Below are 27990 nucleotides of genomic sequence, written 5' to 3' on the forward strand. Positions count from 1 at the left end.
TACCAAGTGTTTTTCTATTCTAAACCAATCTGTGAGTGCCAACATCACCAAGAACATGGAGGTAAGGAAGAAGAAAGAAGAAGGATGGGTTCAGCCCACTTTCCTCCATCTTAGAACTTCTGACTCCCATGTACAAAGTAAAAACCCCCCTGTACATGCACTAAAACCCCCCTGTACACTACCAAAAGATATTTCCCTCTACTTTGTGACTACATTTACTATACTATCTAGCACTTTGTGACTGCTTGTTCCACCTTCAAAGTTGGTAATTCATTCCATGGTTCAAACTCGAAATCACAGCTAAATCCAGCTGCCTGCTGAGGTCCAGACTGCGTCTGACCACGGCCTGGAACCTCTAAAAATGTTTGAGAAACATTTTGAGTTCCCACAATTTCTATAGCTGTATGCTCCTTCTCTTCCAAATCTCTTCTAGCTATGTCTTCTCTTGTGCGGATGGGTTGTTTCTGGTTCAGTAAATACTTGTTGACTTGCATAAGGACAAATTATTTTGGAGCATTTTTGCCCTACAGGAAGTAATGCCTATCTAGTGAGAATAGAATGGAAACACCCTCAGGATATCCAGATGCTTTGCTTTAGCCAATTATATCTGAACATCAAGTATCATCTGAACAAAAGAGGTACATAATTTTTTCAAGAATTTCACATAAACTAGATTACACACTGAGGAGGAAATGTTAGAAATTTCCTAATGTTCCTACAGAAACATTATTAACACTACCAATTGTTTTGATCTCCAATACAAAATCCTACCAATGCCAGTTTGCAAATTGTACTCAAACTGTAGTAGAAGGCTGTCATGGGAATTACCAGAGACCTCAGATTAAACTCTTGAACAGCAGATCTAGGAGTTGATGAATCTTGCCAAATCAGAAGCTCTTCTGAGCATATGCAGAAACTTGGGTTTGGTGCCCAGGAGATCCCTTCTTGTCAAGGCTAGAGGATGTGAGTGCTTAACAGAGTCAGTTTTCCACACCTGGACTTGGCATCTAAACTCTATTTAAATCCCACTTCAGAACTAAGAAAGGACATTATATACTTGGTCTGCACTCTTCTCTTTTTTGCTGCTGGAAAACAGGGAAACTGTTTCACAGTGCTCCTCGAGATATACTGCTAGTACCCGCTTTAGGAAAGGTGGGGATTGTTACCTGTGAGCAGAGATCACACATCAGTGAAGGAAGGGGAGCTGTTCTAGGGACTATGAAGTACTTGTACACTGTGACAAAGGGGACAATGACAAGGACCTCAGACTTACATGGATCTGCTCTTATCTTCTTCTCACACATAACAACCTGAACTTGAGGAGTTGAACTTGAAGAGGAGTAGACAAACACCTAGAGGGCAAATAGAAGGTTTCCTTGTGTCCTTAAAGATAGACCAGTGATGATTCTGAATGAGAATTTTGACTGCTTAGGAGCAAATTTGCTTTAAAGTAGGAGGTACACAAACATAGAAAGACCATTTTATAGACAGAAGTCCTTGAAAAGCTATACCTTAAAACAACAGACTGTAGGAGATGAGAAGCTGTAGTATTTTCATTAGACACAGAGGGATCTGAAATACTGTGAGATCAAATGACAAAGAGAGAAACATAAGAACATGGCATGGATAAACTGAGTGGAACAGCAGTCCCTGGAGACTTTGAGTAGGCAGCTGGACTGCTCTTATCTTGCAAACTTATTCAAGTGCTGATTGGAGATGTGTGCATCTCTTCATGAGATGGCTGCAAACTAGGACATCACTCTGGCTTGTAGAAATTTAATGAACAATATTCTCTTGTTGTTGTGTAATGGTTTTTGGCAGATGAACCAACATATAACCCATGGATATGGTTCATTACAATGACTCTGAAAAAATGAAAACTAGTCAGGATTGAATTGCTAGAACACTGCAATCTGTAACATGGTGAAATCAGAAAATGTCTTTAGGAAGCAAAAAAATGTTGCTAAGAGCTAACACCATCAGAAGGGATGTATTTCAGAGAGCTAAAATAAACCCACTGAAGTAGTTTGGTGACCCCAGCAGAAGGCAGTCGGGGCTATGTCTTGGTGGACCCACTTAACTGTGGAACATGTCACTCCATCAGCACGAGCATCTGTTTCAAAAGTGTATGTCATCAAAGAGGCTGCTGAGATGAAATTGCAACGATTAGCCAAACACATACGTCATAAAATATGCACTCAGAGCACGGAACTCAAACTGAAAAAAACCCCAAGTTGTCACTATTGCTCTATAATGTTCCTTAAATAGCAGCTGGGAAAATCAGTTGCATGCAAATCTTAATGAATGAAATCTAAACTTGCTATCTCCAAGTTTTTGAGTGAATGCCACTGATGGGTCATTTACCAATGATACTGTTCAGTTTATTGGCCTTTTTATTCCAGACTTGTGTGTATAAAGCAGTAATTTGTTGTTGGAGGGATGCCGCGGGAGACAAGACTCATGCTATCATGATCATCAAGTCTCAGTTTATTGTAACAGATTACACAGTTTATATACGTTCGTTAATTAGCTCATACATATTGCAAAAGCCAAGCTCATGATTGGTTGCTATGTGACTTGTACTATTATCTTAAAAGTATCTTTGTGAATGATACTTGCCTGTCCAGCTGGCCTTGCAGTTTGAACAGCTTAGCACTTCTTTGTTCTTCTCTATCTATTTCTACAAGTTGTGTAACTTTCAGGCATCCCACATCAGAGAGTTTAGGCTAAGTGGAGAAAGTTAGAGAAGATCTCAGGCAGTTACTAAGTCCTGCCAAACCCCAGGGGACAGCTTATTCATCACATTTTATATACTGAAAACTTGGTGTCTTTGCTATCTGGGAGTCACACAGCCAGTCACAAATCTTGTCAGGAATGAACACTGCAAGCAGCACAAAAAACAATGTGGGGGTTTTTCTGTTTGGTTGGTTTGGGTTTTTTTAAGTCTCCAATCAGCTGGACTAAACATCCTGGGCAGGCCTAATGGGGACTGGTCTCCCTGATAACCACAGAAACTGCTGATACTCAAGCAGAGCACTGAGAAATAACCTGCTGAATGATAAATTGCTGACCAATGCAATCACTGAGCAACTGGTTCTTAATTAATATTTTGCCAGTCAATGTTAATTGATCAAGTTTTAGTACTACTTCACTTTGGACAGTCCTTTCTTGCTTTGATTTTATCTTTTGGCTTTGTAGAGCTGTCTTGTCATATTAATGAAAAGCTATTCAGGGCATTCAGGTGGTATTCACATTATTTGAGATTTCTATGGTAAGTGGCATAAATTTCAACCTGCTTCTTTTGTCCTTAACCAGGAATTTTTCTTTGCACTTTATCTTCCTTCTTTTGTCAAGGAGGGCAAGACAGATGTGCTGGTACCTGAGTTTTAGAAACAGTCATTTGACTGACCTGACTAAGATCAACCTGTCACAGGCTAATGGACATCCATTTGGGAGTAGGTAGTGAAGATGAGATTTACTGTTTTCAGACTTTTTTGGGTAGCATGTTTTTGCCAGGTTGTCAAAGTTTTTGCATGCTGAGCTTACTGTAAAGGGACTAACTCCTAATATAGCCTGAGAGCAATCACATTTTTAAAGTAACATCTCTGATTTATTTGGCATACATGTAGAGATGTCACTTTGGAGCTGGTGTCACAGTTCTGGGATATGAGCTCCTATTACTGCCAATTTGCTTCTAATTGGATAAACACCTTACTTACCTTACCTTCTCACACTGTTCTGTCACAGTCTGTAATGGTGAGTGCCTATCCATGGATACTCCTGGGCTGAGCAATAACAGCTCCAATAGGCCACCAAAATCCTGTACACACTGTCCCAAATTTAATGGAACACGAGCTGAAACCTGGCAAGCTCTGTTTGATGTATTTGACAGATATCATGTGTTCTGTCCCTTAAAATGCATTGAATTGTACAATTCAATATATGGCTCTGATGCCATTGGGGGAAGCCAAAGGGAAAGGAAGTTACTCTTTTCACAGAAACACAAAGACTTTGTGATTTCACTCCCTTATGAAAATGAGGTCAAAGAGATAGTGTCAGTGAAGAAAGTGCAGAAGCTGTCTTGAATCCACTGGGTGAGCACCCACTGACAGCGATGATTCAAATCCCAAACATTTCACTATTTTCAGCAGACTGGGGTTCCTATAATCCCCTGACAATACTGTAATGGATGAATGCCCAGTTTTAAAATCCAGAGAACAACAGTATACAAGAAATGGGATGTATGGGAAGTACTACATGCCTTCCTTACAATTTACCTGCACTATCTTTATGATGATTAGGCAACATTTCCCTGAGGGCCAACTGGGTTGTATGAGGTAAATAATGTATTGAGCAGGGTGTTTTGGTTTTTTTTTTTTCACCAGACATTGGCAGCAATAATTGAATCTGACATGTTTTACTAGACATTAATCTCTGGTTCTCTGGCTCTGGCTCACAAATGTGTCACCAAGAAGCTTTGCCATTCCTTTATAACTAATATTATTCAGAGTTATAATTTATTGGAGCTTCTGTGCTCTTCTTGTCTTGACTAGAATGAAATAAAATCCAGAAATGTCCATTTCTGTTTATTACCAAGAAAAATATTGTAATGTAGAGAGGTAGAGAGGACAAAATACCTAGAAATAACAGGAGGAAGTTTTAGGAAATTAAATTTATTTGAATAGCTTACACAGGAGTCTTTTTGAAAAGGTCATTTTAAAAAGAGGGGTCTCATATGCTTGAAAGGGCAGGACAAAGTGATGTTAATAATAATGAAACAGATTTGATTTTTGAATCTGTGCTTGAATGTATTTTGTGAGCAGTTAATTCCATTGACGGAGTGTGTCCACAGATTGAAAGGTGAGGGTTTATTGGAAACCTGTGTTTCTACAAAAATTGGTTCAACACTGATTAAAAAAATTATCTATGTACCCTGTCCTTTACCTTTACTTTCTCAGTGGAAATAGATTTAAAATTGAAAAAACTTGTCTTTTATCTAGTTTGCTATTAGTGTACTACTCTCATTTTTCTTTTGGTGGTAACATTAAAAAAATTTGTCATACCTTCTTAATCAATATTCCTAGTTGTAGGACTGCTTCTGAGCTCACTCTCTGGTAATCAGGTGCATGATTCTAAAGCAGTTTTCAGTACAAGTTGTGCACATTGCTGTTCACATGATTCTGTCTATCCTTAATAAAACCTCCTTGTAGTCAATCTGGAATTGTTAACTTTTCCACATTGTGTAGAGGACTGACTAAAAGCATGGCACAAACAAGTTTTACTTCTATTTGTTCCAGGTCTTTTCAAGTATCATCAGAGACAATCACTAAAAGGCAGTTCTTTGAATCCAGGTTTGTCAGCATTTCAGTCAAAATGCCTTGATTATTGCAAACCCTTTGTGAGTCTCTCAATAAATGTTTTGAAGGCACACTCTTCAAAAAGCAAGAAGCTTTTTGCAAAGGGATGTGCATGTTTTTCTCCACATGTTCTCCAGTGCACTGCAGCCGGAAAAAAATACAGAGATTCAGGAAAAACATCAGAAAACATTTCAAAGCATCAAGTCATTTCAGCCTGGGATAAATGGCAAGTAAAAGCAGCAGAGTTTCTATGGCACATGTCTAGTATCAAGCTGGATTTTTTTTCCATCAGCTACAGCTAGAAGAATTACAGTACAGTGTAGTTCATCCTGTACATGATAATGGGTAGGCTAAGCAACCTTCTACAGTCCCTTTCTATTTCTGTGAGTGTGCAATTGCAAGGACCAAGAATGTCTACACATTACAATTCAATCTTTTGAATTCAGCACTAGATTTGAAAATATTGCCATGTGACTCTAGGAAGTGGGGATCACTCAATCTCATAGACATTTCTATGTGTATTCAATGATTCCTCAACCAAACGCTATGTATTGAAAAGAATTCTGTTAGCTCAGACAAAATATGATAGACATTGATCAGCCATTGTTATTATTCCAAAGACTTTGGATTAGACTCCTGGTCAATACTCAAACCAAATGTTATATACATAACTGTAAATTATAGAATAATTTTGCACACAAACAACACACCCAGCATACCATTAAAACCAGTTTTTGATAGGCCTAATTATGGAAAATTAGCAGAACATCTGTGAAGTCATATATCAGGACAAGAATTATGCTCAATAAAAGACAGCAGAGTAACATCTATAAATCTCCACCTAATATACTTTACATGAGCAAATACGAGGAGGGGAAACAAGGAACATACAGCTCTTCACCAGTGTTCTTGGTATTTTTAGTGGGTACCATGGTTAATACATGCCCTATCTGTTCTACAGCTTCTGAGGAAGAGATTAGCAAAAAGTTTGTGTCATACCTCAATACAATTCTAGAGAAAACTTACTGATGTTAATTGTGTGTGATGGACTAAATTTGGTGCAAAATCAAACTTTGGCTCTGTATCTGCACTAAAAATATAGCTGTAGAGGGAAAATAGGACATTTTTAACAACTTAGCATTTATTGGACTGAAGAGAGCTTGACAGAGGAATGGTTGTACAACAGGGGACATGATACTGTAAAATTAATCCAACTAGGGAGGGCTACGTGACTGCTGCCAAGTTCGCATGACCCTGAAGAGTAGATGGTGTGCAGAAAGCAGGATATTGAAACTGCTTGGTATGTAGAAATAGATAGAGAACAAAGAAGTGCTAAGCTGTTCAAACTGCAAGGCCAGCTGGACAGGCAAGTATCATTCACAAAGATACTTTTAAGATAATAGTACAAGTCACATAGCAACCAATCATGAGCTCGGCTTTTGCAATATGTATGAGCTAATTAACAAACATATATAAACTGTGTAATCTGTCACAATAAACTGAGACTTGATGATCATGATAGCATGAGTCTTGTCTCCCGCGGCATCCCTCTAACATTGGACAAGGAAAGGTCTAAATAGTGCAGAATGGAAAAATGGTAAACATCTTTCACAAAAATAAGAATTACCCCTCCTTCATAGACCCAGATAGCTTGCATGTGTGTTACAAAAATGTGTAATGGAAACCTGGGAAACAAAAGTCTTTTCAGGCTGAGGATTCCAGCTGTTCGCAGACTGTGGAAGAGAAAACAGACTTTATTCAATGTCTTCAGATGTGTCCAAACTTTCATAGTTCTAAAATTTAAAATCAGTTACCTAATCAATATTAAAGATCTGAGGGAAAATATGTTGACTATTGGATACAATTTAGGTGGTGAGGAATACAAAGGATTCAAACATTCTCAGGCAGAAAGATCTGGTGGCTTAGAGGCAGCAGCAGTTGAAAACAATGCTGGGAGACAGCTCATGTTGGAATGATACATGAATGTTCATTTCTCAGCTGCCCTGATGCAACCTCGTTGGCTTTACTTGGAATGTGGTGTAACGCAAGTGTAGTTTACCTACTAGGCCTGATCATCTGGAAATGAGGACAAATTCCAACTTCAGTGGTGCTAAGATGTAATTCTGTGTCTACAGGATTCACAGCTGACAAAATACCATCAACAATGTGTTTTACAAATTTGGCAACAAAATCATGTGCAGCCTGAGATTAAAACATATGGATTTTATGCTGTCCACTCAAACAGGCATTACGTTTGACATTTTACAGGCAGTAACTTGACATTTTCATATTACATCAGTAATACAAACTTGTTTTACTGAAAAAGCACACATGGAAGCAGTGAGGCCTCTTTTCATCTGAAAAGTAAAGGTATTTTTGCCTGGTGTGCACAACATCCCATTGCCACATATCTGACTTAGATTTTCTGCCATGTCTGTGCTGAATATTGTTATCACTGTTCATCCCTCAAACATTTGGTTTTTGAAACACTCCATTTTATAGAAACAATTAAAGCAAATCCCTTTGCTAAATTATTCCCAAGTGCAGATGGTGGTCCATTAATAAAAGGGGCCTAAATATATCTCACATCAACCCCAACACACTAGGCTGCATTACAGGATAGAAAAAATTCTTTCCTCTCTGCCAGCTCACATGAACAGTCTCTGTTCTGATAAACAAAAGATGGTAACTGGTGCCCTTAGCAATTTCTGAGATTTTTGGTTGATAGTATCATGGAAACTAAAGAAACTTCAGCTTCATTGGTTCTGAAAAGGACCAAGTACTACATGAGTTAAAGCCTCTGGATAAGAGCAGTGCAGCTAAGTAGATGTTCTTTGGAAAGCCAAATTCATATGAGAATGAATCCAGAAGTTTTAACATAATCTAGATGAAGTGGTTCAGTAAAACACTACAGGCTCTCTTGGTCTATTGTCAGTTTATTGTCAGTTTAAACATTTTTAATTTTCTTCACGTGTAAGAAAAATTAGTTCAAATCACCCATATCTGGATTCAGTATTCAAATCAATACTATATTGCTGAAGATCAGAATTGTAAAAATATTTGTTATAAAATAACAGAAAAAAAATGACAATGCAGAAGTATAATGCTGGGGATTCAGGGGAGATTAAATGAGGAGAGAAATCAGAGTGTGCTGTTCTGTACATGGATAGGCAGATAGTTTTACATGCCTGGCTTTTAATGATGGTGTGAAGCATCTTTCTGCCACATCACTATGTAAGAAGGGAGGGAGGTAGGGGAAATTTACTTTATTCTCTGTCCAAGATTGATTTAGCAAACACTAGCTGCTAAGCCTGTGAGGAACAGACTTCAGCTTGTCTGACTTCAAATGTGTTAAAACAAGTTCTGTATTATAACTGGACAAACCCCAAAGCTGTAGTGCTTTTTGGAGAAGGAAATTTTTCTTCTCTGTGTTTGTATAAAACCTAGTGTGCCCAGAAGTAGCACTTCCTTCTAATAATGAACATGGAAACATGTAACCAGTCTTAAACCAAATCCTGAATTATGCGACCTCAGTCCAAGACCTCTTCCTGCAGTCTTCCCTGTGTCCATGTATGTATTACTCTCTAAAAGTTGCACTCAAAATTGTACTTTTTTAGAGCAATCAATAGGAAAGCCACCACAACAAAATCCTTGTCCTGCAGAGGTCATTGATGGCTTTGTACGGCACGTGACCTTTTGACGGAATAACCTCTGTCCAGCTGCCAAAAGTATCTGATGAGTGAATTTCTTTTGTTTCTAGTGGGCTCCTTATGGATGAAGGTAGCTGGGAACTGAAAATCCTGCCGTGGTTAAGATAGCAACATACTTTACTTATTGTATCTTCCCAGATCTTAGAAACATGTTGATTTGCTTCTCACATCAGATGGCTTGTCTTACATCTTATCTTCTGACAAATTCTCCAATTCCTAGGCATTTTTGGGCCATTGTTTAATATATTTTTATAGTGTGACTAGCTCAAGACCTTCCCCTCCTCCCAAATCTAAATTTTCTTACTGCTTCACAGTCCAGGGTTGGCACAATTATTTCAAATGATCTGCTTTTCAGATGATTCCCACATCATTCCCAGACTGTGAGACAGCCTGTTTATATGATGGAAGATACCAGAGGGAACCTTATACTGATAGGCTAATTGTTTACATGAATGAAAAAAAAAAAAAAAATCAAAGTAATTTGACTTTCATACTCTGCATGTTCCCATGCTTCTGTCTGATTGTATCATCCTTGGTTTCCTGTGCTGAGCATCTCTCTGTCAAGTTCACTTCTTCCCCTTCACCTCTTCACTGTGGCCTATACTCCCTGTACAGGACCACCTTAGTTTCTGGAAGATCTCTTGCTTTCTAAGACTTACTATCTCAGTATTCTTCTGGGCAAGACAGGATAACCATAAGGAAGTAGCAGAGTGATGACTCTGAATGGAGAACGGATGATGCAAGCAAAAAAAAAAAAAAAAAAAATTACTGAACCATGTTAGGAAGCTAAAGCATAGTGCATTTATGCAGCTAGAAACAAGAAGTCATTGTTAGCCAGCCAGCCTAAAAGTCAGGTACCTGTATGTGCCCCAGTTCCTTTATTGGATATCATGGATTTCTCTGCCTCATCCTTTGTTTTTTCAGACTGTTAAGTTCCATGTGAGAGGGATAATTCCTCTGCTTGTGAAAAGCACCTTTTTACACTGCTGTGATATTCTGCCCAGGATATTGGGCTCTGAAACTATTACAGTTTAAGCAAACTGGGAATCTCCCACTCGTGTTGCTTGAAGTTTGTGTTACAGAGTGTCTGAAGGAAAAAATTCCCAGTCTTCCTTTGTAGTCTGGCACGTACGTTTCACTCTTCACTTGGAATTGTTCCTTTCTTATTTACCTACTTCCTTCATTCTCAGAGCTAAATTTAGTTTATCCAGATGTTTCTTTTCTGAGACTACTAGCCTATCTCTACTTAATCTGTCACTCATTGCTTATGGAGTTGGCAAGGAACATCTAGAAAGTGAGGTACTGCTGAAGAGGATAAGAAAGATAAAGCTAGACAATAAAAATAGCAGAAACCTGTCGTGCACTGGAACAAAATGAGTATCAGTTTAAGTTCTATATTAAATATATGTTTCTGTGAATGTTTAAAAACAAAAATGCAATTGATAGTACATTAATTCTTTTATTTTATAGAATTTTAGGACATTTTGAGAAAACGTGCCCAAAAAATACTGTTGACACTCACCTTATATGTTTCTCTGTGTGGACGCAGCTGTTGGTAATCTTTGTTTGGTTTACATGTTTGTTCTTATTTTTTCAGCACTTACATAATTTTAGACTAAGCTTTATAAATTACATGAGTGCTGAAAAGGTAGAGGAAACAAAGTTGTCTTGGTATGGGGGGAAGAACCATTTCAAAAGTTCTAGTCCAGCTGGCTTCAGTCCTGCAGTGCCTTTTGCATTAATCAGCTTCTCTGTGGTAAGGGGAGAGAGAAAAGCAAAGGAGAGAACAAACATATTTCAGCTGAATTAGTCACAACAGCTGAATATGCACCCGGTTCAGTGAAACTTAAATTGCGTGATTCCATTCCATGTACGACTGGAATCCTCAAAAATGCTCAACCTCCCAAGGCTTGCATAAACTTCTACTGTTCAGGTGCTAATAAACAGAATTGCACCTTGTTGACATACACTTTCACGGGAAAAATTTTAGCAAAATGGGTTTCATTGATCAGTTTTAATGCGCCTTGGTGAGGTTGGATTTTTGTCCCATGCCTGGAGCACAAAGCAATATGTAGCAGCAATGCTGTAGTGGCACAGCAATTACTTTCTGGGGTTCCTCTTGCTCTTTATAAGTAATAACCACAAGTTGCCCCACTGATTCAGTAAGCACTGTCATATTAAAAAGAAACAAAAGGAAAAAAACTGGCCAATGAAATTGTCTGACTTTCTAAGTTTCACAAGTAAAGAGTATTTTCAGTTGCCAGGAGGGCATTAGTCTTCCTGAGCTCTAGCAGCAAGAAGTCTCTAAGTTCTCCATATGGAGCCACACAGCCAGGCAGGCTGGAATGGCTCCTGTGGCAGGGCAAGTAACATCTTCTATAGTAGACAAATGGATCTTAGAGAAGACCCTTTTGTATCATTCCTAGCAATTATTGCTTTCTGAGTCTCTGCAAAATGCACACTTACATGACTTTGGAAAATATTCTTTAAAGTTATTATTTCTTCACATATTCCTGATGCCAAGTCTTTGGTCCAATGACTTGTCACATGTCTGTCTGCTTAGACTTTCATTACTCATGACTGTTCATTTTAGCATTTGTGTAATTCTAATTGCTGGTACTATGTAAGCAGTGAGGCACACTGACAAATCAGCCCAATGGAGCGTGTAAAAGAAACTTAAACCATGGTGGAGTATCAGCAGGATTTATTATCCAAAATCACAATAAATTTACGTGCTGATAATCAGAGACATAACTTCTCTACTGTAACTAGAATTCCACTATTCTCTCAACATTAAGCCTGTAATACATACCACTCCTGTGGATGTAAGCTGAATGAGGATTTTCTTCCAAGGAATGCTACTAGTCTGAAGAGATTTTTTTGGATATGAGACCCACTACCATTAGACTTTTATATAGCACATCATTAACCTTAACATGCTGTCCCAATTTTAGTGGATTAGCTGTTCAGCATCTCAGAGAAGCTGTTGCAGGTCTTTTCATGAAGAAGAAGAAGAATGAGGAGTCCTATAGTATTACAAATTATAGGACATAATTGGCAAAATATTCAAGTGTCCTCCTGAAAAAAATCTGTGTTCAGCTAAGAACTTACAATAAAGGAAAATGTTTGTTTTCCATTTGGATTTGTTTCTTGTTCGTATTTGTTGTTTTCAATCATTTTTAGATAATGACTTAAACATTGAGCATACAGCATTTGATCCTGGTGTCTTTTGGAAGCATGGCTAATAGGTAGATGTGGCAAAAGGGAAAATACTTCTGAGTTAGGTGACACCAGAGCATACATGCTATTCTCTACTCTGGCCAACTAGCAGGAATAGGCACTGTTGCTTCTCTTTCGACCGCCACTTTGCTCTCGGGGGTTTCTCGCCGCTGTCCCCCGCCCCTCCCCGGCCCCCCGGGACCCTCCGGCTAGCTGTCCCCTCTCGGGGCCGGGGTTTTCCGCGGTCCCGCTGCCCTGGGCTCACCAGGCAGCGTGTGGGTTAGCACGGTCCGAGCTGCGGCGCTGCCTCAGTCGCCGCTAGGATTCGAGATAACGAAACCAAGAGAGACCAATGGTATGCTTGTCCAGATAGATTGTACTGCCTGAAGCGTTGCAGGGACCAAAGGCCCTGGGCTATTGCCCAGATACAGTTTTATACAGCAAAATTAAGAGATAAGGTCTTAAACAATAGAGACAGTGTTCAGCTAAGGCACATCAGAACCACCCCAGGGGCCAGGTCCAATGGGAACTGCTCAGGGGTGGGGAGAAGGGGGTCTACAGAGGAATGCTGAAGCGGGACTTTCCCGAAACAGTGGAGCATACATAAATGTATCTTTTACCTCAGTTTACCATTCCCAAGGCCTTTCTAATACAATGGGGCATACATGAATGTATCCTTTTCCTCAGTTTACCATTCCCAAGGCCTTTCTAAAACCTTCCTCCACGCTACCATGCCAGCATGACAGCAACAGGCACTTTGCAAAGTAACTCACAAAATTATATGAACTGTAGAATGAACTGCAGAATGAATTAAACAATAAAGCAATATTGCATCCAAGGAAATGAATGCACCTCTAATGTATTTGCACTAGACAGAGGTTCAGCGACTCCTTATATTCTCTTTTTCCTGACAGAACTTAAACACAGTATCATCTCTGCTTCAGATAGTCTTGGAATTGCAGATAGATGATGACATGTATTAATCGGAAGTTGCCCTCTTCTGATGTTCTTATCCAGACATCTCTTTCTAGTAACTTTTTGGTTGTAAGATCCTGGATCAGCTAGAGTTCAACTCACTTTGATATGATACTGCCATTTACTTTTCCATAGATAATTAGTCCCAAAATGCAAAATATCAAGATAGAGGTAAATTAAAAATTACCTCCTTCAAGACAGAAAAAAGGCTGCAGCTGTTCAAATTACAGTGAATAAAAATGACACAGTTTGTTATAGTAACAATTATTTTGCCTTGAATGCCTCACTTATCCCTATCTTTAAAGGATGCATTGGGGTCAACTTCTTTTTAGAAGTGAAAAAAGGATGTTTTGTGCACCGTCAGTAAGAGTTGTTTAAGGCCTTCACAGGTCTTTCTCTCTTAAGCATTTTGAAACCTTCTGTTGATACTTCACTGAGCCTCCAGGCTTTCCATATTAGTGAAGATTCTGTCTACTTTGCAGCCAGGAGAAAAAACCCAAGGCACTCTGAAATTAACCATCTGCCTTCTTGGAAGCAGGTTAACAACTAAAGAGACAAGTCTTGACTGACTATTTACACAAGAAGATTATGGCTCTGTAAGTAAGCCATAATGCTGGTATAACAGGTTTGGTATATTATCTCTAAGTGTGGAGAGCCTAACAGTCTGCAGAACACCTACTTCATCACAAACTGGAGTTTACAAGAGGTTTTCAGCTGCAGAGATGTAACCGTGTGGGACTTGCTCATGGCGAGTAACACAGGTTCCCTAATAATAGATGCTGCTACAAAGATGATGTACTAAGGTCAGCGTTTCTTTAAAAATTCATAATCTAGAACTTTGCTCCCTCTGACTACAGTAGCAGAACTGTGGCTGACTGGAGGGAGACCAGAGTGCTTCCCCAGAATGCACCCCAAAGAAATTGCCCAGGTTGTTTGGCACTCTCAGACAATGGTGTCAGCGCCCTTGCAGGGCCAGCCTGGCTTTCTGCTCTGTGCAAAGGCTTGAGCCCACAAAGTCTCAAATCCTGGTCCCAGCTCTGCTGATAGAATTTGAGGCAATCCTTTGCTGGCAGTTTACAATCAGTATCTCAGTTATTCCATCTGCAAAATGGAGATGAAGACTTCATCTGTGGAACACTCTGAGACCAACTGAAAAAATTGCCAAATAAGAACTAGATTTTATTACTGTAAATAATAGTATCTCCAGGTCTACAGGGATGCCATATTACAGAGCCTCTTTCTTTCCAGAATTATATAACTTTATTAGTTCTTTCACTGTTTTCTTTAAGGATACTTTTGGCAAACCTCTCAGGAATTAAAAAGTTCCAGGTCCCATGCCATATTGATAACACAATGCAAAAGCCTGAACAAATACTTTTCTTTCTATTCCCTCTCCACCCTCCTGTTGCTGAAACAATAGGAGGTTGTGTGATAAAAGAAGATCATATTTGCTGTTCCAGAAAGACAGAGTTTTGTCCCTGCGCTACAGCTAGACTGTACATAAAAGGTCATTTCCAGGCAAAAGACACAATTTTAAACTAATTGAGTTCACACTGGAAAAGTCTTCAACATGGAGAAGTTAGATAATGCAATTTGAGAAAGACCAAGCTCATTTCTAAGGACAGAAAAGAGGCTGACTGAGACAGCACAGTTTGGTTTCTGTTTTATTTTAGGGCCTGACCTCTGTTTAAGTATTTGAGGCAATTGTAATGGTCCATGTTCGACACAGCAAAGAGCCAGGTGCTGCAGCAAGCACTAAATTGTTAATGTCACGAATGATCAATATAGTTTTAAGTTCAATATCTGTCTGTGAAATTCCCATTCCATGGTTATATGCATTGATGGGTGCACTAAGGAATTATGAAGAGCAAGGTAGGACTTCTTAGCTTCAAAAAGTCCAGATGAATGTCATTTTAAAACCCTTTACACTGCTTACATTTATGTCCCTTATATTACTTATGTATGTCTGTAGGGAGCGCTGTGCTCCTGGACGGTTTAGATGAATGGAGACGAGTGATCTCTGAAGGCTGCTCTTAGGATATAAGATTTATTAGGGATGGAGAAAGGTCTTGCTTGGAGCTGCCAGACGCAGCACGTGGCAAGGCTTAAGGGGATGGGGGAGGGGAAAGACAAGAGGATGCTCTAGGAGACGGTGGAGGTCCTAAGAAGGGGGAAGATCCAAGAGGGGGGGAAGTTCCAAGAGAGGGGAAGTTCCAAGAGGGGGGAAGTTCCAAGAGAGGAGAGGGGAAGTTCCAAGATGGGGGAAGTTCCAAGAGAGGGGAAGATCCAAGAGGGCATCTGGCCCCTCAGAGACCCCTTATCAGGGGGCTTCAAGGTGGGCTGGAGCAAGACTTGGGCCAATGGGGTCACAGACACTTGATGTTTCAGGGGAGGGTTACAGGTGTAGGATGAACCATACATTTTAGGGATTGAGCTGGAACAGTCCATTTGACTTTTGGACTTATCTGTAGGTAAGGGTATTGTCCAGCCAGTATGGAGGATTGTTTTCATCCTGGCTGTATTATTATGAATAATTATATTTATCCATCCTTCCCAACATATGTCCTTATGTCAATAATAGAAAATTGAATCTCTAATACTGATCATACTGGTTTTTATCCAGAAAAAGCTCTAATTGGGATTTCAGTTCAGAGACAGAGGAGAAAAGGGGCCGCTGTAAAGAATTATGCTGAGATTGTTGAAGTTCAGTGAATTAGCATCTTAATAGCTTCTGTATGGTCAGTTTTGAACAATCTCTATGCTTTAGGCCTGACCACATTCCTCAGCCTCTTTCCTCCTCTCCCTCTGATCCCTCAGACACCTTTTCTTTAAAAGAGTTATGGCCTATGCAGCATTAGCTGTTCTTAGGACTGCAGAATAGTCCCTGCATATCTCTTGGTACTGCTTGGAGAAGCACTGTAGGCAACTGGAAGAGTCTTTCACTTGAATTTTGTCATGCCTTGAAAAAACATGAAGGTGGCTACCAAGTCTTAGATATTACCAAACAGTCTCACTAGAAACAGACATTGTTGTGGTTACTGAAAGCACTACTTTCAAATATTTCTTTTAAAAAAACCCAACCATAAATACAAAGGACAAAATGAATAAAAAATAAACCAGCACACATCCTACAGGAAAATCCTGACATAGTAATATTTTTGACTCCAAATAACTTGCATTTTGCAAAAAAAAAAAAACCAAAACAAAAAACAAAAACAACAACAAAAAAAAAAACAACCAAAAAAAAAACCAAACCAAACCAAACCAAAAAAAACCAAACAAACAAACAAAAAAAAAAAAAAAACTCAAGGAAACAAAAATAACTACTCAATAAGAATTGAATGAGTATTTTCATATTATAATTTCACAAATAGAATAGATGTAAATTACTACAGGATGCTTATGCCTGCCTCACAGAGATATTAGATGGAAAGGAGGGAAGTGTCTTTTTAGGATCTTTTTAAAACAGCAACAACTTTTCACTTGATGTTTAGCTCTTAGGAATTACAGAAATTACACAGCTAAGAAAAGTTGTTAGAACAAAATGGCAAAATCAAACAGGTATAGAGAAAAGAAAGAGATAAAAAAAAAAGGTTGTCCAAAAAACAGGTTGGAATGGAATTGTCTACTTTGATGTTCTTTTAAAGGGAACCCCTTTTCAGAAGTTGTATTTCCTGAAAATCAGGTTAATTTATGGTATCTAATGATATTATCCTTCCTCTCAAACTGAGAGATTCAGCATCAGCAGAGGTTTAGATTTCTGATACATCCCTATGACATATGGTCATCCCTATGGTTTAGCCTTTATTTTTGTGGGTTTTTATTTTGTGAACACTTGCCAGAGAGAACAAATAACCCCATAAACCTTTTGTCCACTGAGAGGAAGCCATTTTGCTATCAGTCAGCACAAAGAACAAGCAGAGAAGCCAGTGCAAATAAGGCAGGACAGAGCCCACAGGCAGGCTAAACCGAAAATTTGTGTTGTTCCTAATATATGTATAAATAAAAAAAATAAAATCATTATTTCTTCAACTTTGGAGATGAAAACGGTAATATATTTGAAACACTGACCAAGTCATGAGCATTGCTTTTCTAATAACTGTGAGATGAAAAAAACCAACCAACTCTATAAAATTATTAAGATCATTCCTTGCTGGAATAGCAAAGGCCAAAGAAAAACAGTCAGAAAGGTTGACTTCCAGAAAGACTAGCAAAAAGATATCATTTAGAATCTGGTCTCTGTTAAAAAGCTGGAAATAAAAATGCTGTTTTGAACTGAGTACAACTTTTCCCAAGCTTTTAACAGACACGACTGGTTTGTTACTGTAGCATAGCTATTATTTAGAGGCTTGTCAAAGGCTGTTTTATCTAGTAGGTTCTACAGACGAGTTTTGTGATAAACAGGAGGAGGTATAGAAGCGGCTCTGACTGATGGACACTGAGTTCAGTGTCTCGCAGGTGTGACTGTGTGGTGACATCCCCTGGGAAATGCTCATCTGTTTGCAAATCTGCCTGCATGCCTGCCTGCCTGCAGACAACAGAGATGTGGATGGAAATTACTGCCAGAGACTGATGAATTCCCAGTTAACACAGGGCCCTTGATTTTTCTTGACATAGTGAAGGGACGGCTCTGCTGGCATGCTGACCTCCCTCTCTGGTGATTCAGACTCATATATTCATAATGATGGGCAAACCTCCCATGCTTCTGTTTGGAGCTTAGAGACACATCAGACTACTTTGAATTGGCGAACTTTTTCTTCCTGATTTAAACATGTTTGTTTGCTTTTCCCTGAAGGGAGGTTCAATGTGAAATAGAACATGTTCTTTTTCTAGCTAATCAGAAACATATTCCTGGTGGTGTTGAATGAAGAACATACCCAAAAGGTAAGCAGGTACAAGTGGTCCTTTTGTGCACAGACACAGAGATGCACTCTCAGCAGGCTTCCTCTGGTCTGGAGTCAGATGGAGTGGAGATTAGCAGGAGGAAAGAAATGAGACTTTGGATAACTCTCAGTTTATCATGTGGACTCTGAGTAGGAGAGCTATACAGGGTAAATACCCTACATTTACATTGGGGAATTACCGTTTCCTTGTCATCTCCCTCCTCTTTCTCCTCCCCACACTGAGTTTGATTCTCTTCTCCCTTTCTCTACTTGTTTGCTTCATTCACATGCTTGAAGTATTTCTTGTTTGGTCCCATGTCCATCAGATGACCTTTACAACACACAATGTGAGTTAAGAGCTGCGTGAAAATCTCTGCATGGTCGTTGCTTTCATACAGTTGCATAGCATGTAGGTAGCATCTCTTAGTGTTTTAAACATGCTGAAAGGATTATGCTGGCTTCATTGCACACAGAGCGTTTCACTACATTTATCCTCTGTTTTTCCAATAAGAGATATGAACCCAGTGATTTCAAAAACCTGTCTTAAAGGATCATTTCTTAGACCCCAGAGTTCACTTACTCAGTGGGGCTGTTTCCCAGAGAGGCACTAATCCTGAAAGAACCCTGATGGGAACAGTGGATGATAAATTTCTACAGCTGTACTGTAATATAAATTCAGGACAAGAAAGTTAAATGCACTTCTGTCCTGTTTTTGCAGAGGTACCTCATCACAGAGCAAGGGAAAAATAGCCCAAATTCTTATTGGCTCCCATACATGTGGGCTTTGAAGGCAATTCTTAGTTCCACATGCCCAGTGATCAAAAAGATGGCAAGACTTCAGAGAAGCAAAAAATGGCTGGGAAGAGCAATACCCAGAGGAAAATGAAGGTGATAACATATAAACTGGTAAAAGAATGAGAAATGTTTAAACACAAAGAGTAAGATGGGTAATATTAATATAATACGCAAGATAGAATAGAATCACCAGGAAAAAAAAAAAGACAAGAAAAAGGTTGGTATTAGGGAAAACTTCATTAAACCGAGCTCTGTTTGTTGTTTAATAAGTAGATGGGCAAATTCATTAGTGGAAACCCTGGGAGATTTAAAATGAGACAAGGAGAAGTACCATCAGCATGCAGAAGGGAAGATTATTCTACTGCTGGGAGGTGGAATGAACCATTCATTAGAACATTCATCTGTAATATCTTAATTGGCAAAGTGACAGCAAAAAAAAAGAAGTGGGAGGTAGAGGCTGATGCTTTATTTTAATTGAAAAGAAAAAGGAGTTACACCAATTAGCTAGGAAAAGACAATGGGGACCTCCCTGATACTAATTCTAATGAATTCAGTCTATGACAACTCAATGAAATATCTTCTGTCATTGTGTTATTCAGAGAGAATATTTGCTATTAAAATTTTATTGCTATCCTTTAAAATTTTAGATTTTATTATTAGTATGCTAGAACTTTCTTCACAAAATATTGACAAAAGAGCAGAATTTTCTGAGAATCTGAGAATTATTTAAGTTGAAAAGAACCTCTGAAGGCCATCTAATACAAGTCCCTGCTAAACGCAGATCCTTCTTTGAAGCTAGAACAGGTTGCTCAGGGTAGTACACAGCCAAATCTAGAATATTTCCAAAAATTAAAATGGTAATATTTCCTTGAGCCTCCTGCTTCAGTGTTTGATCTCCTTTGCTGTGAATTTCTTTTTCTGGAATCAAATCAGATTTTCACTTGCTATGTCTCTTCTCTTGTGCCATTAAATTGTCCCTTAAAATGACACCGTAACTATAAGATATATAAAATGAAAGTTAGAAAACAATAAGGACAGATTAAGGCATATTTTAAGATTAGGAAGTCTTTACAAGAATTTGAATTCTTCAGAAATCTCTCAGCCATTCTAGAAACACTTTTCTAGAATGAAAATTTCTTTCTGTCTGCCTGTAGTTCTGTAATAATTTATGAAAAATTTCTTTTAGTGGCTTTCTCTGACCCCAAGCTCATAGTAGTAAATTAAAACCCCAAGTAAAATACCAGTAAACAGATCCTTGAATAACACTGACCAAGTAATGCATGTCTAAACATTAACTGAAAATAAATTAAGAAAAAAAATGGTGTATTTAAGATTACTAAGAGGGTAGCACAGTGTGGCATGGTGACATACAGGTAGTAAACCTAATCAATTTGTAAGTCAAGTTGATTTACAAAAAAATATAATGAGACTGAAAGCAGGCAGTGAACAGTGGTAATAATTATGAAATTCCCTATTGAGACAAGTCCTATTTCTTGGCACACTGGTCTTGGTTAAATTGGTCCATGGACAACCTAAACAAGAATCACCAGACAAATGTCAATATTTGAAGTGAGAGAACAACAGGCATTTTGGATAGCAAGCACATTTTCTTTGGGTCTCCCACCTTTACAGCTCCATGTTGTTCAAATATCAACAATATATATTTTAAGAGAATATGTATGTGTCAGACTAGGAGCACAGGTCTGTCAGAAGGATCATCCAGCGGTTTAGAAGAAGTTGCGAGTCTTTTCTCCAGCCTAAAAACAGGCATCCTAAAACCAGATTCTTTCTTTTTTTGTTTCTTTCTTTCTTTTTTTTTTTTTTCAACTGTACTGAAATACTGTGTTTGTTCTTTCTAAACTACCTTATGACATTTCTATATGAGCTATAATACAATAGGTTTTGGACACATTGATGTAAGCTTACTCTGGTTAAGAATATATCAAATTCTACATTTGCCTCCACTATTCATGTCTGTGCCTCAGAATTTTTCAGGGGCTTCACTCATATGTTACTGATAATTTTCTCCACTTTCGTTTGCAGGGAGACAGCCCAAGGAGCTTGGCCAGATAAGTGTCTCAGGGATATTTACAGGGGTGCTCACAGGGAAGAGACACGGGGTAAATGTATGGAGATGGTACTGAAAACATCTTTGTCATTTTAATAAGGAATAAAGGAGTGCTCATGCTCATCTCTCACTGACTTTCCCCACATTCAGTGACTGAATTCAGATTTTGTTCGTATCAGTCTGGGGATTTAATAATCTGTCACTGCCTAATGGCTCTGCATGCAATCAAACACAGATATTGTGCTATATAGAATTCACCATAACATTTTATGCTGGTTATTGTTACCACTGTGTCTGTCAGCTTGAACACCTGCTGTTTGGGGAAGCAACTGCCAGTTCTGACATCTGAATGCAATCCGCAAAATTATAACCATGCATCACTCAAAACATCCATTTCCAAGACACAGTCCAAGCATCATCATTTCCTTGGTTGGTTGCCTGTTAGTATCATTTGTACTAAGATCTTGGGGATAAGTAGAAAAAGTTTCCAGATCTACAGCCATATACCCTAACTCTCAGACCACAAGGAAAAACATTACAAGTGAGGGGGTGAGGGGGGGAAATTACATTTTTTAAGCTATGAAATGATTCTAAAGGTAGGAAAAAAAAAGCCTTAGTTTTAGGGAGTTTGTCCATATGTTGGGTAGAACAAAGCAGAGAACTGTCTTAATTATCTTTTTGTTAAGCAGCCAGCTAAAATTTTGCATGAAAAATCATAAAGCCAATTTTGCAATATTTTCTCAGTTTTGTGTGAGGGGAAAAAAAGAAAATTCTCATTTAAAAAAACCAACAAATCTCAGATTTGTTAAAAAGTTTTCTTTCTCTTTTAAGGACACATGAACAACACACTACTTTGAATATACCTTCAAAGCAATACCTAAATAAGAACATTTAAGTGATTTTGAGAGTAAAAGTGAGCCCCATGGATTTACTTGGGGAAGGTAACAAGAAAGGATTTAGCACCCATTTGAAATGTGGACAATCCTCCATCATGTGACATGGCAACAGAGGAAAATAACTTTCAACCCAAAAGAGACGTATTTGGCCTGTGAAGTTTCCTACCTTGTCTAAAAGCAGCCCTTGTCCTAAAGCCACCCCTGTGTATCTGCTAATACAAATAATGGAGATAGCTTTGTACAGAAAAGAGGTTTAGAGGGTTAAAGGTTTTGAGCAACAAGGAAGAGCCTTCTTATTTGTAATCATAAAAGTAAAAATCTCATGTTCTTAATCCTGCTTTGGTTGAAGCTTTAAAATACTTTCATGCTGGTTTTAAGGCTTCATTGCTACAACTTATTGTTGCAGTTCTGCCCAACCTGTTAAATACAGGCTTAACTGCAGCTGCTAAAATATTTGTAAAGTCTTACAGCAAAATGGACTTGCACAGATGAAGACCAGGAGGAAGGCTATTAGTGATTCAAATTACAGGTCTCCAGTCCCAACTTCACTAGTGAATAAACAATTTGGTAAACATCAGAACTACATAGGCTGCTGAAAATCCTCTCTTTTTACTAGCACTAGGATGAATGAAGGTTTGTTAACTGCACCCTTGGTATGGATCTGGGTACTCCAATTACTCTGGCATTGAGTTAAATTACCTTAAGTGAATTGAATCTGCTAAGTAGAAACTCAGCATCTTAGCTTGGGTGACTAATCTAGTCTTCTGCTTTCTGGACAAACTGAACATTGATGTCATTCTTCTGAAATTAATGGCCTCAATTATTTGGGGTGGCTGCTGGGCCAGTGATTCAGCTGGACTTCATCTGAAATGTCTGTGAAAATGAAGTTTTCAAAAAGCATTTATTTTAAGATAGACATCATTATGTCACCTAGTAAAACTAAAAAAAAGCACCCACACATCTCTGCAAGAATTAACAATGAGATCGTCCTTTCAAGCCATCACATTGTAAGAAAAACTTCCTGCCAGGAAAGTCAGGAAACATTTGGCCAGAAAGACATATCTTATGCTGAAGTCTGGGAGCTTCTTTCCAAGTGGAATTAATTCCACTACTCAAACCTTTCAGCTACTCAAGAGTGAATATGTAAGCTAAATCATCATCATCATGTTTCCCAGCTGCCCAATACATTGAAATCTCTCCAGCATTTCATGGAAGAATGTTTTCTCTTGTCCATACTGAATAAAGTTCTCATTAGTTTAAAAAAAATCCCTTTCTGAAAATATTCTGCCTGAATAATTTTAAAAGCTTTTTTACACAAGTTATGGGTTTCACCAGAAAGCCCACAGCAATAATTTTTCACTACTTCAACACAGAGAATTTCAAATGTTTTGTTCTTTCACTGAGACTAGGAGGACACAGGTTCAGAAAATTGATTTCATTATATTTTTCAGCCATTGCAACAAAAATGGTTAAAAATCCAGAACAGGTTAAATGTTCATTCTCAGATAAATGAGAAACAAGATAATAAAATACCTCAGACTAAACATTTACACATTGTCTGCTTGGGCTGGAGTGCACGGACATTTGAGTTCTTTGGATTTCTGGTGGAGTCTTATGCTACAGCAAAGCATTTGGCTGAACTGCCAATGGCACCAGTTTACTCAGGAGGTTGCAGGCACCATTCCATCATTTCAAGATTCACATTGTCTGAACAAACATAAAAAATGTGGAAAAGAAGCTGAAGAATGTCAATGCAGCAGAGAATGAAACTGGACTTTGTGCTAGCTGGATGCCAATGCAGCATATTTCCCATCACACCCACACCTACTACTCAGATTGCGCAACATGCATTTTCTAGGAAGTGCATGTTCATCTGCTGAACAATTCAGCCTGAAGCATTTGGATTAGGAGGTTATAATGCCTATCAAAAAGGTTGAACTGCTTCCTCACATTTTAGCTGGACTAACAGCAAAATAATTTTAATATCAGGGAATATTCATCTGAATTGCAGGCTACAAACTAAGTCAGCTTTTTTTTCCTGAGAAGTAAACAACATCAGAGACTTAAAAAGTCATAAAGCTCAGTGCTACTGATAGTTCCAGACTTCCTAGCAACATATGAAAAAATCCAATTCTGTTGTACTAATGATGGAGGAGACAAAGAAAGGTAAAAATCTTTTTTCTGTCTGCAGGTTGGATGTAGCAAAATTAAATTCTGCATAAACAGTAGAGCTGCTCCCTTCTTCCTCTCTGTCCCCTGGCCAGGTCTTGAGCCCTTCCTCCAGCTTTCAGAGACAATGCCAGCCCAGGAGACAGGAGAAGGAGAGAAACTTGCTGTAAGAATTGGTGATATTCCCCCTATAACAGGGTGCCTACCAGGATCCCCCTCAAAAAAGAGGCAGGTGGGAACTGGACATTACTGGGAAGCAGATCTTCCTGAGGCTGTGACTTCATTTTGGCTTAGTGCCCTGAGCATCTCAGTGAAAAGTGCTTGGTATATTGATCTGTTTCTAATGCTGAACCAGACCTAGGCTGAGATGGGTGTGCAGCCCTGGGGTGTCTTATCTCAACGCAACGTCTAGACTTTGCTGTTCATGTCATCATTTAGCTGCCATTACCATCTTCCTTGACCAGCGTGGGACATTTATTGTGTCCATTGGAATTGACCAACTGGCCAAAAGGGCCTGTAAGCTGGATGTTTGTACAGGGACTGTCTCCATGGGCCACTGTACCAGGGGCTGCTGTGTGTTACCTCAAAAATGCAAAAAGTGAATAAAGAAAAATTGCCAAGAAAAGGTTAGTAACACAACTGGGTCTACGTTGTCCAAAGCCCAATATTACCTTGCTGTAAGAAATTGAAACCAATGCGCTTCTATGAGGCAGTTGAGCAAATGGGAGTTTTCATAGGCTGGATAGAGACTTCTTGATGCTGCTCAAGAGGAATTGCAGGAAAATCCCAAGTGGATATAAGAAAATATAGACAAGGAAGAATTTACTGAGAGACACCTTAGCTCCAGGACCTCTTCCAATGATACCCACAAATTAAACTATGGGTGATCGGATATCTCATTTTCCTTGTAGAATCCTGAGGGATAATACACAAAGCCATCAAAATACTTTATGCCCTGGTGTCAATAAGTGACACATCCCTCTGTGGATAAGGTGAGATGGAGTAGAAGTGCCAGAACACAGAGAGATCCTTGGCTTAAACACAGTGGATCCTCCCCACATCTATTTCTCTTCCTGGATAGCTAATTATTTTGACTAGAATAGCTCTCACTAGTAACAATAGTTATATTTCCTACTAATATTTGTAGTGTGAAACAAAAATGGTCAAACATTTCAATTGCTTTTATCACACAATCAGCATGCTTGGCAACAAGCTGCATGTAGATTCATAAGAGCATTCAGCTACTAACCCTCCTCTGAAATACTTATTTTTAGTGTTAGTTTTCAATGCAGTATGTACTGACCAAATTCTTGTTTTGTATTTTTGCATTCCCTCTGAATTTTCTCTTGCATATATTGTTACTCCTTCTGTTCTCTCCTAACCTATTTTGAAATGTTATTGTTTGTCATTTTATAGCTGCTGTATTTCACCTCAAAATTGGCTGCATTTCAGTTGTGGTCACTCATTACATCTAGTTTATCAGTCTCTGAAAGACTATGGGGGAAAAAGTGTTGAAAAGGAATAAAAATCACTATTATTATTTTGGATGAATAGATCTTTCCCTATAGCGACATGCCATAAAGAAGACTAGGATAATTAAGTTTAATGAAGACTATTCACCATTTCTACCCACACTGAAAATAATAGAAACATTTATTTTCTGAGAATGTGAGAATGTTTGCTGTCTCTGGACATTAGGCCCAAGAGATGCATGGCTGCAGCTAAGAAAAGTGCTGGTTAATAACTTGAGTCTTGAAAACATGATGTGCCTGATTAATAAGCCATGAGATTTTTGCTGTGACTGTTTGAATCTTCAGCAACTCACATATTTGCTACACACAGCCCCCAAAGAAGAGTGTTAGAGGCTAAAACATAGAAAAATCAGTCAAATTTAGTGCAGAAAAGCCAAGAAGATCTGGCAAGAGATCCCACACTTCTCACATCCCTCTGCTGCTAAAACATTCAGCCTATGTTCTACTTCCTGCAGCTTCCTTCAGGCTGCAGAAAGGACCATTTTTTAAGTGCTGAAAATGTAGGTCCCTGAAGAAAATTTAGATGCCAACGAGTTAGCAAATTTGTTGAAAAATCCCAAAATGGGATTGGACAGCTGATCACGAACAGCAGGAATAACAATGCCCTTTGCCTCAATTAATTTAAACAACTAATTTAAACTCCTGTCTGCTTTGGATCATATTTTTTGTTCAGAATGAACCCATGGTCTATGAATGTATCCTTTTCTATCCTATTCTGCCAATAATTTGTTGACTGCCCCTCCTGGGGGCAGGGGACAGTTGCATCTCATTTCCTTGGCCAGGGAATTTCCTCTTTTCCAGCAGTGCATCTGCCATCAGCCATCACATGAGTATTTCAGTAGTCTGAAAGATTGCATGTCACAAGAGTTAGCTGGCCTGGATTTATCACCCATCAAAATCCTTATTAATTATTATGTAAGCCTGAACTAACATGAATACTGGCCTCCATTATGCATTAGATATGGATAAAACCCATTAGAAATAACCCTAACAGTTCTCAGGTAATCAAATTTTAAGGATGATCTCATTACCAACACACAGACTGTTTCATCACTTATTAGTGATTTTGTTTTAGATAGTGTTTGGGGAGAGTGTTTTGGGGATCCATTTGGGCTATGGAATTCTTTACGGGGGAGCAAACTAAGTTTTAAGATCATGTAGGTCAAAGGAATAAAAAGGCCACTTCTTCAGCCGAGTTATCTTCAAAACCAAACCAAACCAAAAGCAAAAGAAAGCAAAACAAAACTGTCCTTTTGCCTCCCATATATTAACAATGACCATTTCATCTGTCCACAGGGGAAAACAGATACTGCTTATTAGTACTTTACATATGTCCTAACACCTGCTGAATACACTGGCATACATTTACAGTGAATCATAGACACTTTCTTTATCATTTTTGCAAACCAGATTATTTTCTTTGATGCTATCAGCAGCTTTGTCATAATCTAATACTTCTCTATTCTCATTTTTCAACATACTAAAAATAAACACGCAAGCCAGAACTAATAAAAAATCCAATAGAAGTATAAATAGGAATACATTTTTCAGAAACTTCTTCCATTCTTTATAGAAAATAATTCTGTATGCATCTGGTCAGAGAAAGAGCATGTTGGTGGTCTTGGACTCCCCCATTGCCTACCTCAAAGTACAAATAACAAGAGAAACTTGATAAGCACCTATTCACAAAGAAATGGCTCAAACCAAAACAGAGTTGTGGCAGATGGCTTGCACATTTCAGAGGAAGCACAATGAATGATTTCAGTTTGGAAATTCTGCATGGGACTGGATGTGTGCTGATATGTACAAAGCGGTGAGAGGAAGGGATTCAGACAAAGTCCCTGTATCTCTGACTTCTCTGGTGGTTGGTAATGTGTGTGGTATTCAGTAGAACATCAGCAATCATTCCAGGCTACAGTGCTTTCTGGTGCCCCCAAGCAGTGCTTTGTAAACCCTGGGAAGATTTCCTCATACATCTGTTCATGGTTGTCACACGAATGAGCTATTTTTGTCATACCTGTGGACAGTAGTTATTTTCATTCTAGTTTATTTACTGTGTAAGTGGAAAAGGAATCCTTTTTTAGTCACTATTCAGAGCAACATTCTAAATTTTTTTCCACACAAGCCCTCTGCCTATCTTGGTATCTGGACATTTTAGTTCTCTTTTAGGTTAAAGGCAATTACATTGCTCATAACTTCAGCATCACTACCATACATACCATACCATACCATACATAGATCTTCATAAGCAGAAAAAAGAACTTATTTTCAAAGTTGAAGAGCTACAATGTAGACCCCACAACACACTCACACATGCACACGCACATACACACACTTGCCTTTAAATAGAAGGCTTAAAATATTTTTCATGAAGCATTATTGGGAT

The 27990-nt window shown here is 38.6% G+C and overlaps 1 long non-coding RNA gene across 1 annotated transcript in view; it reads left to right on the forward strand.

Annotated features, from left to right (window-relative positions):
• Positions 1-27990, forward strand: part of LOC146765348 (uncharacterized) — a 34881-nt gene continuing 6891 nt past the window's right edge. Inside the window, exon 1 of the long non-coding RNA XR_014950040.1 lies at positions 1-27990. This exon is cut by the window's right edge and continues 1554 nt beyond it. This is a non-coding gene — a long non-coding RNA (uncharacterized LOC146765348).

Source organism: Lonchura striata, chromosome 25 (assembly GCF_050655825.1).
Source record: "Lonchura striata isolate lonStrDom1 chromosome 25, ASM5065582v1, whole genome shotgun sequence".
Lineage (NCBI taxonomy): Eukaryota > Metazoa > Chordata > Aves > Passeriformes > Estrildidae > Lonchura > Lonchura striata.